Source organism: Leucopleurus acutus (genome assembly GCF_964270905.1).
Source record: "Leucopleurus acutus genome assembly, chromosome: 6".
Taxonomy (NCBI): Eukaryota; Metazoa; Chordata; class Mammalia; order Artiodactyla; family Delphinidae; genus Leucopleurus; species Leucopleurus acutus.
Window position 1 is genome coordinate 47,783,625 of NC_139149.1, and position 7,580 is coordinate 47,791,204.

The window sequence follows — 7,580 nt, forward strand, 5'->3', positions numbered from 1 at the left end:
TCTCTCTAACTAGAGTAATACCGTGAGTATAATCCAGCCTATTTTCAAAGCCATGGTTGGCTCTGCCACTCACTACCTGTGTGACTTTGCACAGATACTTAATTTCTACAAACTTCAGTTTCTTCTTTTTAAAGTCTGCATAATAATATCATTTGATAAGGGTATTATAAAGATTACAATGACATGCAAAGTGTTAGCACAGAGGCTAACATTCAATAAAATATAGCTATTTTTCTTTTTATTAAAACTGTATAGCTATTTACTGTTTGTAAAGCACTCTCATGAATTTTTCAATAATCTTTTAAGGTAAATACATCTCATCTTTAGAGATGAGAAAACTGAAGGTAAAAAATACTAAGTCCAGGGACATGCAATGGTAGGAGACAGAGTTGGGTACCAGTTGCAATACCGTTTCACTGGTGTTTCCCTAGCTCTAGCTATCTTTTTTAGTGAGACACACAAACTAAAAGAAAGCAAGTCATATTTGTATTTTGTATAGTGCATAGTGAACCCTCATACATGAGGTTCCCTTTTGAATCCCATTCGGTAGCTAGCAAGAGCTCTGGGCAACAATTGGAAGGGGGTTCCTTGCCTCCGTGCTGTCCCCTATGGTGGCCACTCCCACATGTGGCTATAAACACTTGGAATGTGGCTAGTCTGAACCAAGAAGAGATGTAAGTATAAAATATACACTGGATTTCAGAGACTTAGTGTGAAAAATATGTAAAATATCTCAATAATTTTTTAAAATTGAAGTATAGTTAATTTACAATGTTGTGTTAGTTTCAAGTACACAGCTAAGTGATTCAGTTATACATATATATGTGTGTGTGTGTGTGTGTGTGTGTGTGTGTGTGTGTGTATAATCTTTTTCAGATTCTTTTCCATTGTAGGTTATTATAAGATATTGAGTATATTTCCCTGCACTATACAGTAGGTCCTTCTCATTAATAATTTTAAAATTGATTACATGATGCAATGAAAATACTTTGGGTATGTTCAGTTAAATGTTTCACCTATTTCTTTTTACTTCCTTCTAATGTGGCTACTAGAAATTTTCAGTTGCATATCTGGCTTGCATTTGTGGCTTGCATGATATTTCTATTGTAAAGAGCTGCTCTACCTAACTCTTTGCCCTTCCACAGGTAACCCTGGGCCTCTCAGCCCTTCTCCCTCCTCCCCAAGACTCTGAGATCCTCCTGTCTGGAGAGCAGTGATCTGCTCACTTACTTTATGCCAGAGTGTTGATGAGCTCTCTCTCTCTCTTCCCCCCTCTCTCAGTCTGCAGAAAATCTCCTTTTAGAAAAGGTACTGAAAGTGGAAGTTAATACATCTGGGATAGGGAGAGATATTAGGGCAACTATTACTATTTCAAATGTCTACAGGCGTCAGAAAGGTACCATAAGGTAGACCATGTGTCGGTGGCAATAGAGAGTGGTAGGGACTGTGGCAAAATGAAGAGCATGTGCCTGATCCAAAGGGAACAGCCACCTCTCAGCTACAGCTAATGGTTGCTATTTAGGAATCTGGGCCCTATGTGGCCAGATCTTTTGATTTTTCAAGAGCAACCAGAAATCTAGGTTCTTATAGGAGGTCTCCTGATTTTCAAAGATTTGCAAAAAAATAAAACTTTTAATAAGCATTATGAACGGCCTATAAAATCTGCCTTAGGTCTATTTGGTTCATTCGGTCTCAGTTTTCTACCTCTTGATTTACCCGTATATGTAAAGCCCAGCTGTTGAGATGTGTGGTAAACTGGACAGGTAGTGCTTATAACACTGACTTTGCCTCTTGACATTTGTAGAGCTGGAAGAGTCCTCTCCCTTTATAGATGAGATACTGAAGCACAGAGAGGACAAGGGGTTCATCCACCGTCACACTGTCACTTGCTCAGGACAAGGATGTTGGGCTCCTGATTCCCTGCCCACTGATCCTTTAAAACATCACACAGTATCTTCTGTCTGCACCAAGGTTTGCCTCCGACAAAGGATCCTGATGAGCTGAAACACTCTGCCAGGTGTGTAAGTGAGTCTTCGAGCAAAAGATGCCGTACCCATACTGGTCTCTGGCTGGCTAGGAAATGGTACCAATGGCTTGTGTCCTAATGAAGTGCTCTCATACATCATAGCATCTATTCGACAAGGACACACATTCATCATTTACCCAGAGTGAACTGAAATCCCCAAACAACCCAGTGGAGAAACATAATCACAAACCTGAACACTCCTGTTATGTATGAGCAAGTATACATTCTAGACACCTGAGTCAGGCCCCGGGGGAAGAAAGGCTCCTGAGAGTCAACTGCAGATTCAGCTGACACAGAAAGATTTTCACCCAGGGCATATTCTAAACGCTTGTGCCTGCTTCCCAATTCTGAAGTGGGAACGGCCCAACCCAATTAGTAGAAAAAAATGCAGATATGAAATTTAGCATTCACTCAATATAGCATTTATTCTTCCTGGCCCCTCCTTTTGCAAATACATTTCATGGCACTTAAGACTTAAACTGCCTGCTTGTGTTATTGATAATGGTTCCAAAACAAATACCAGATCCTGAGTAATTTCTTGCGTAAAACCTGGGACTTTCCTGGGTGAGGTAGGAAGGTTGAGACTTTCCAAATTATCCAGGTTATCATAACGTTGCAGGGATAGCCAGAGTTAACTTTTTGATAATTTATAATACCATGGCTTCTAGGGTTTTCAAGTCTTAAAGAGCAATTTCATTTCTACTGGGCTGTCTGTTCCTCTCAACAGTCTAATGAAATCGGAAGTACAGATTTACTATCCACATTTTAAAGGTAAGGGAATGGAGTCCTAGGAAACTGACCCTATGACTCACCTAGATAATGACAGGACCAGGTGTCTCCTGGTCCCCGTAAAAGTTTCTTTCTATGAGAGCGGAAGCAGTGAGGACCTAAGACATCTTTAGCTTTTCTTCCTGAGAAGAGCTGAACCCCATTACAACATAGTACATTATTACATTGCCTTGAACATTATGCAGGCGAAAAGTAGATATAAACCATCATACTCTTTTGATTCTATCCCCTGACCTAAGTCATGACGATTATTTATAATATGAATTTAAGAAATCAGAAAAGCAAAAAACAACAAAACACCACCCAAAGTATTGAATTTGCCACAGTTTTTGAAGGACCTGGGGAACATTTCTCTCTCTCTCTCTCTCTCTCTCTCTCTCTCTCTCTCTCTCTCTCTCGATAGGTTTTCTTCCTGTGGCCCTTTTTCTATTGTAAGGGGAAAAAAAGGGAGGAGATTTTACTAAGGCTGTATGCTCAGTAAAGAGGTGGGAGAGGCATCAAACTTCAGAGAGAGAAGACAGAGATACATAAAGATGTACACAGCCAGCCAAAGGGAAAGGGAAAGGAAAGACCAAGGAAAAGCCAAGAGAGGGGAGGAACGGGGTAACAGGGCACTGGCTCAGGATGAGACATCCAGTGTGAGGTCACCAAATTAAAATCCAGAATTCAGCTTCCCTTGAGGAAGCCAAAGATTTCCTTCAACATCTTCGAGTGCTTTTCGCAAGGGCGGCCACCCAACATACATAACAACAGAGTTTCGAACTCAAGTTATAGTTTGTTTAGTAATCCAACAATATTCTTTTCTACAGTTTTTCATCTTGAATTTATGGTATGTCAATTGCATTATTCTTAAATGCGATTTTGTAGCCCAGCCTGTGAAACTCTCCTTCATTGATCATGCAGGTTCTATAAGACAATCTTTTCCAAGTTCTATCAGTTGAATTAAAAGTGAGTCTTAAGAACGCAACCTGTTTGTCAGTTGGAGGCTGTCTGTGAGTACAGTGACTCTGTGGGACTGAGTTGCAGACGTAGGTTATGCATCTTAGAACTGCTTCAAGAAATTGAATGTTTTACCAAATTCACTCATCACTGCACCCCAGTGCCTAGCACAATACTGGCCACTGGGTATTTCTGGGGAAATGTTTGTCAAAAGAAGTCTCACATCCTCAAGTGGACTAACATACCCCTTGTTTAGCATATGTTTTGTATTTTTAACAAATCAGGGAATAAAATAATGATTTTCTGATCACCACATGGCCCACAATAAATGTGTTTTGCTGCCTTAAAAAAATATATAAGTAACAAGTCCTTTGTATTAAATTATTTAACTGGTTCCAGAGCCTGTGACAGTTACTCATGCAAGGAAAAATCCTTCCTTCACTCCATATGTCTCTATGAAACTTCCATTATGCAAAACACTACTGCTGGCCTTGGGGACGTTAAATAGGCAGAGGTCCCTGCTCTCAGAGAGCTTATATCCTACGTAAGAGGAGAGAGACAATAAATGATCCTGAAAAATGAACTATAGAGTTCATTAGACACTAAAAAGTGCTAAGGAATAAAGGAAACAAAGCAGGGAAAGGAGCTAGGAATTGTCAAGGAGGTAGAGTGGACATGAAAGCCCTCATTGAGATGTGACGTTTGAGTGAAACCTGAAGGCAGTGAAGGCTCAGCCAATCGGATTTCTGAAGTGGAGCCTCCAAGGCAGAAAGGACAATGGATGCAAAGGGCCTGAGGCAGGAGCATGTCTGATGTAGTCAAGAAGGATGGAGGAGGCCAACCAAGCTGGCAAAAATGATGGGGAAATGGAAGATAATAAAACCCAAGAGGCAATATTTTTTTTTAATATTTGAATTTTATTTTATTTTATTTTTTTATGCAGCAGGTTCTTATTAGTTATCAATTTTATACATATTGGTGTCTATTTGTCAATCCCAATCTCCCAGTTCATCCCACCACCACCTCCAGTGTTCATACGTTTGTTCTCTACCTTTGTGTCTATACTTCTGCCTTGCAAACCGGTTCATCTGTACCATTTTTCTAGATTCCACATATATGCGTTAATATACGATATTTGTTTTTCTCTTTCTGACTTACTTCACTCTGTATGACAGTCTCTAGGTCCTCCACGTCTCTACAAATGACCCAATTTCGTTCCTTTTTATGGCTGAGTAATATTCCATTGTATATATGTACCACATCTTGTTTATCCATTCATCTGTGGATGGACACTTAGGTTGCTTCCATGACCTGGCTATTGTAAATAGTGCTGCAATGAACATTGGAGTGCATGTGTCTTTTGAATTATGGTTTTCTCTGGGTATATGCCCAGTAGTGGGATTGCTGTGTCATATGGTAATTCTATTTTTAGTTTTTTAAGGAACTTCCATACTGTTCTCCATAGTGGCTGTATCAGTTTACATTCCCACCAACAGTGCAAGAGGGTTCCCTTTTCTCCACACCCTCTCCAGCACTTGTTGTTTGTAGATTTTCTGATGATGCCCATTCTAACTGGTGTGAGGTGATACCTCATTGTAGTTTTGATTTTCATTCCTCTAATAATTAGTGATGTTGAGCAGATTTTTATGTGCCCCTTGGTCATCTGTATTTCTTCTTTGGAGAAATGTCTATTTAGGTCTTCTGCCCATTTTTTAAAAAATTAATTAATTAATTTTATTTTTGGCTGTGTTGGGTCTTCATTGCTGTGCGCGGCTCTTTCTCTAGTTGCGGTGAGCAGGGGCTACTCTTCGTTGCAGTGCGCAGGCTTCTCATTGTCGTGGCTTCTCTTGTTGCTGAGCACGGGCTCTAGGCATGCAGGCTTCAGTAGTTGTGGTGCATGGGCTCAGTAGTTGTGGCTTGTGGGCTCTAGAGCTCAGGCTCAGTAGTTGTGGCACACGGGCTTAGTTGCTCCGCAGCATGTGGGATCGTCCCAGACCAGGGATCGAACCCATGTCCCCTGCATTGGCAGGTGGATTCTTAACCACTGTGCCAACAAGGAAGCCCTTCTGCCCATTTTTTGATTGGGTTGTTTGTTTTTTAAATATTGAGCTACATGAGCTGTTTATATATTTTGGAGATTAATCCTTTGTCTGTTGATTCATTTGCAAATATTTTCTCCCATTCTGAGGGTTGTCTTTTTATCTTGTTTATAGTTTCCTCTGCTGTGCAAAAGCTTTTAAGTTTCATTAGGTCCCATTTGTTAATTTTTGTTTTTATTTCCATTACTCTAGGAGGCGGGTCAAAAAAGATCTTGCTGTGATTTATGTCAAAGAGTGTTCTCCCTATGTTTTCCTCTAAGAGTTTTATAGTCTCTGGTCTTCTTTAATTCATTTTGAGTTTATTTTTGTGTATGGTGTTAAGGAGTGTTCTAATTTCATTCATTTACATGTAGCTGTCCAGTTTTCCAGCACCACTTATTGAAGAGACTGTCTTTTCTCCATTGTATATCCTTGCCTCCTTTGTCATAGATTAGTTGACCATATGTGTGTGGGTTTATCTCTGGGCTTTCTATCCTGTTCCATTGATCAATATTTCTGTTTATGGGCCAGTACCATACTGTCTTGATTACTGTAGCTTTGTAGTATAGTGTGAAGTCCAGGAGCCTGATTCCTGCAGCGCCATTTTTCTTTCTCAAGATTTCTTTGGCTATTCAGGCTTTTTTGTGTTTCCATACAAATTGTGAAATTTTTTGTTCTAGTTCTGTAAAAAATGCCAGTGGTAGTTTGATAAGGATTGCATTGAATCTGTAGATTGCTTTGGGTAGTAGAGTCATTTTCACAACGTTGATTCTTCCAATCCAAGAACATGGTATATCTCTCCATCTGTTTGTGTCGTCTTTGACTTCTCCAAGAGGCAATATTTAGTATTTGCCTTATATGGGGAGAGGGGAGAGGAGACCATTCCAACCAGCTGATAGTATCCTCCCAACGAGTAGAAATTACTCTGCAGCTTCCCTCATCTCTGTGCAGACCACTCATCCAGTAAAAAACGATCCCTGCCAAACCCTAAAGATGGTCATCTCTTTGGCATGGATATGCTTATTTCTTACCTGTGCACAGCACGCGCAGCACATTAGCTGAGAGGGGTGAGCAGAAGAGACCAGATTCACTTCATCAACTCTGCTCCATTTCTGCTCCCTTTACCCCAGCCCAAGATCCCAGCCTCTCTCCTCTGAGTTATTGCAGAAGCCTCAATCTCTTGTCCTGCCTCCAGTGTCTGTAGCTCATAGGCATTCCACACACCTAGCCCAGCCACCCCACTGATACCAAGTTCTGAGGGTCCCAAGGGGTCCCTGGGGAAGGCAAGAGAAGTAGGCAGTGGTTGGGGCTCTGGACTCCCATCCCCACTTCAGCCGGAGTGTCCCTTGATTTCAGACTGAAGTATGACGTCTCTGTGTGAGATTTCTTCTTGCCCTTCAAACTGGAAAACCACTGACCTAAAACAGCTCACATCATATCACTCTGTCACCCTTTTGCTCCAAGACCTTCAACACCCCGATTACCAAAAAATAAAGTCCAAGATCCCATTACACCTTGAATAAAATGCAGGGTTCTTGCAGTGACGCCTCAGTGATGTCCTTCCCTCCTGTCCCCTCACACAGCCCACTCCAGCCACCCATGGGACTTGCTCCAAGACCCTCCATGTACCCACTGCCTCAGACCTCTGTGTTGACTGTCTCCTCTGCTGGGAACATAATTCCTCTGTTTTGCTTGGCTGACCCCCTCTTTTCATTCAGGAATTCAGTCAGGTTTCTGTTCAAGTATCA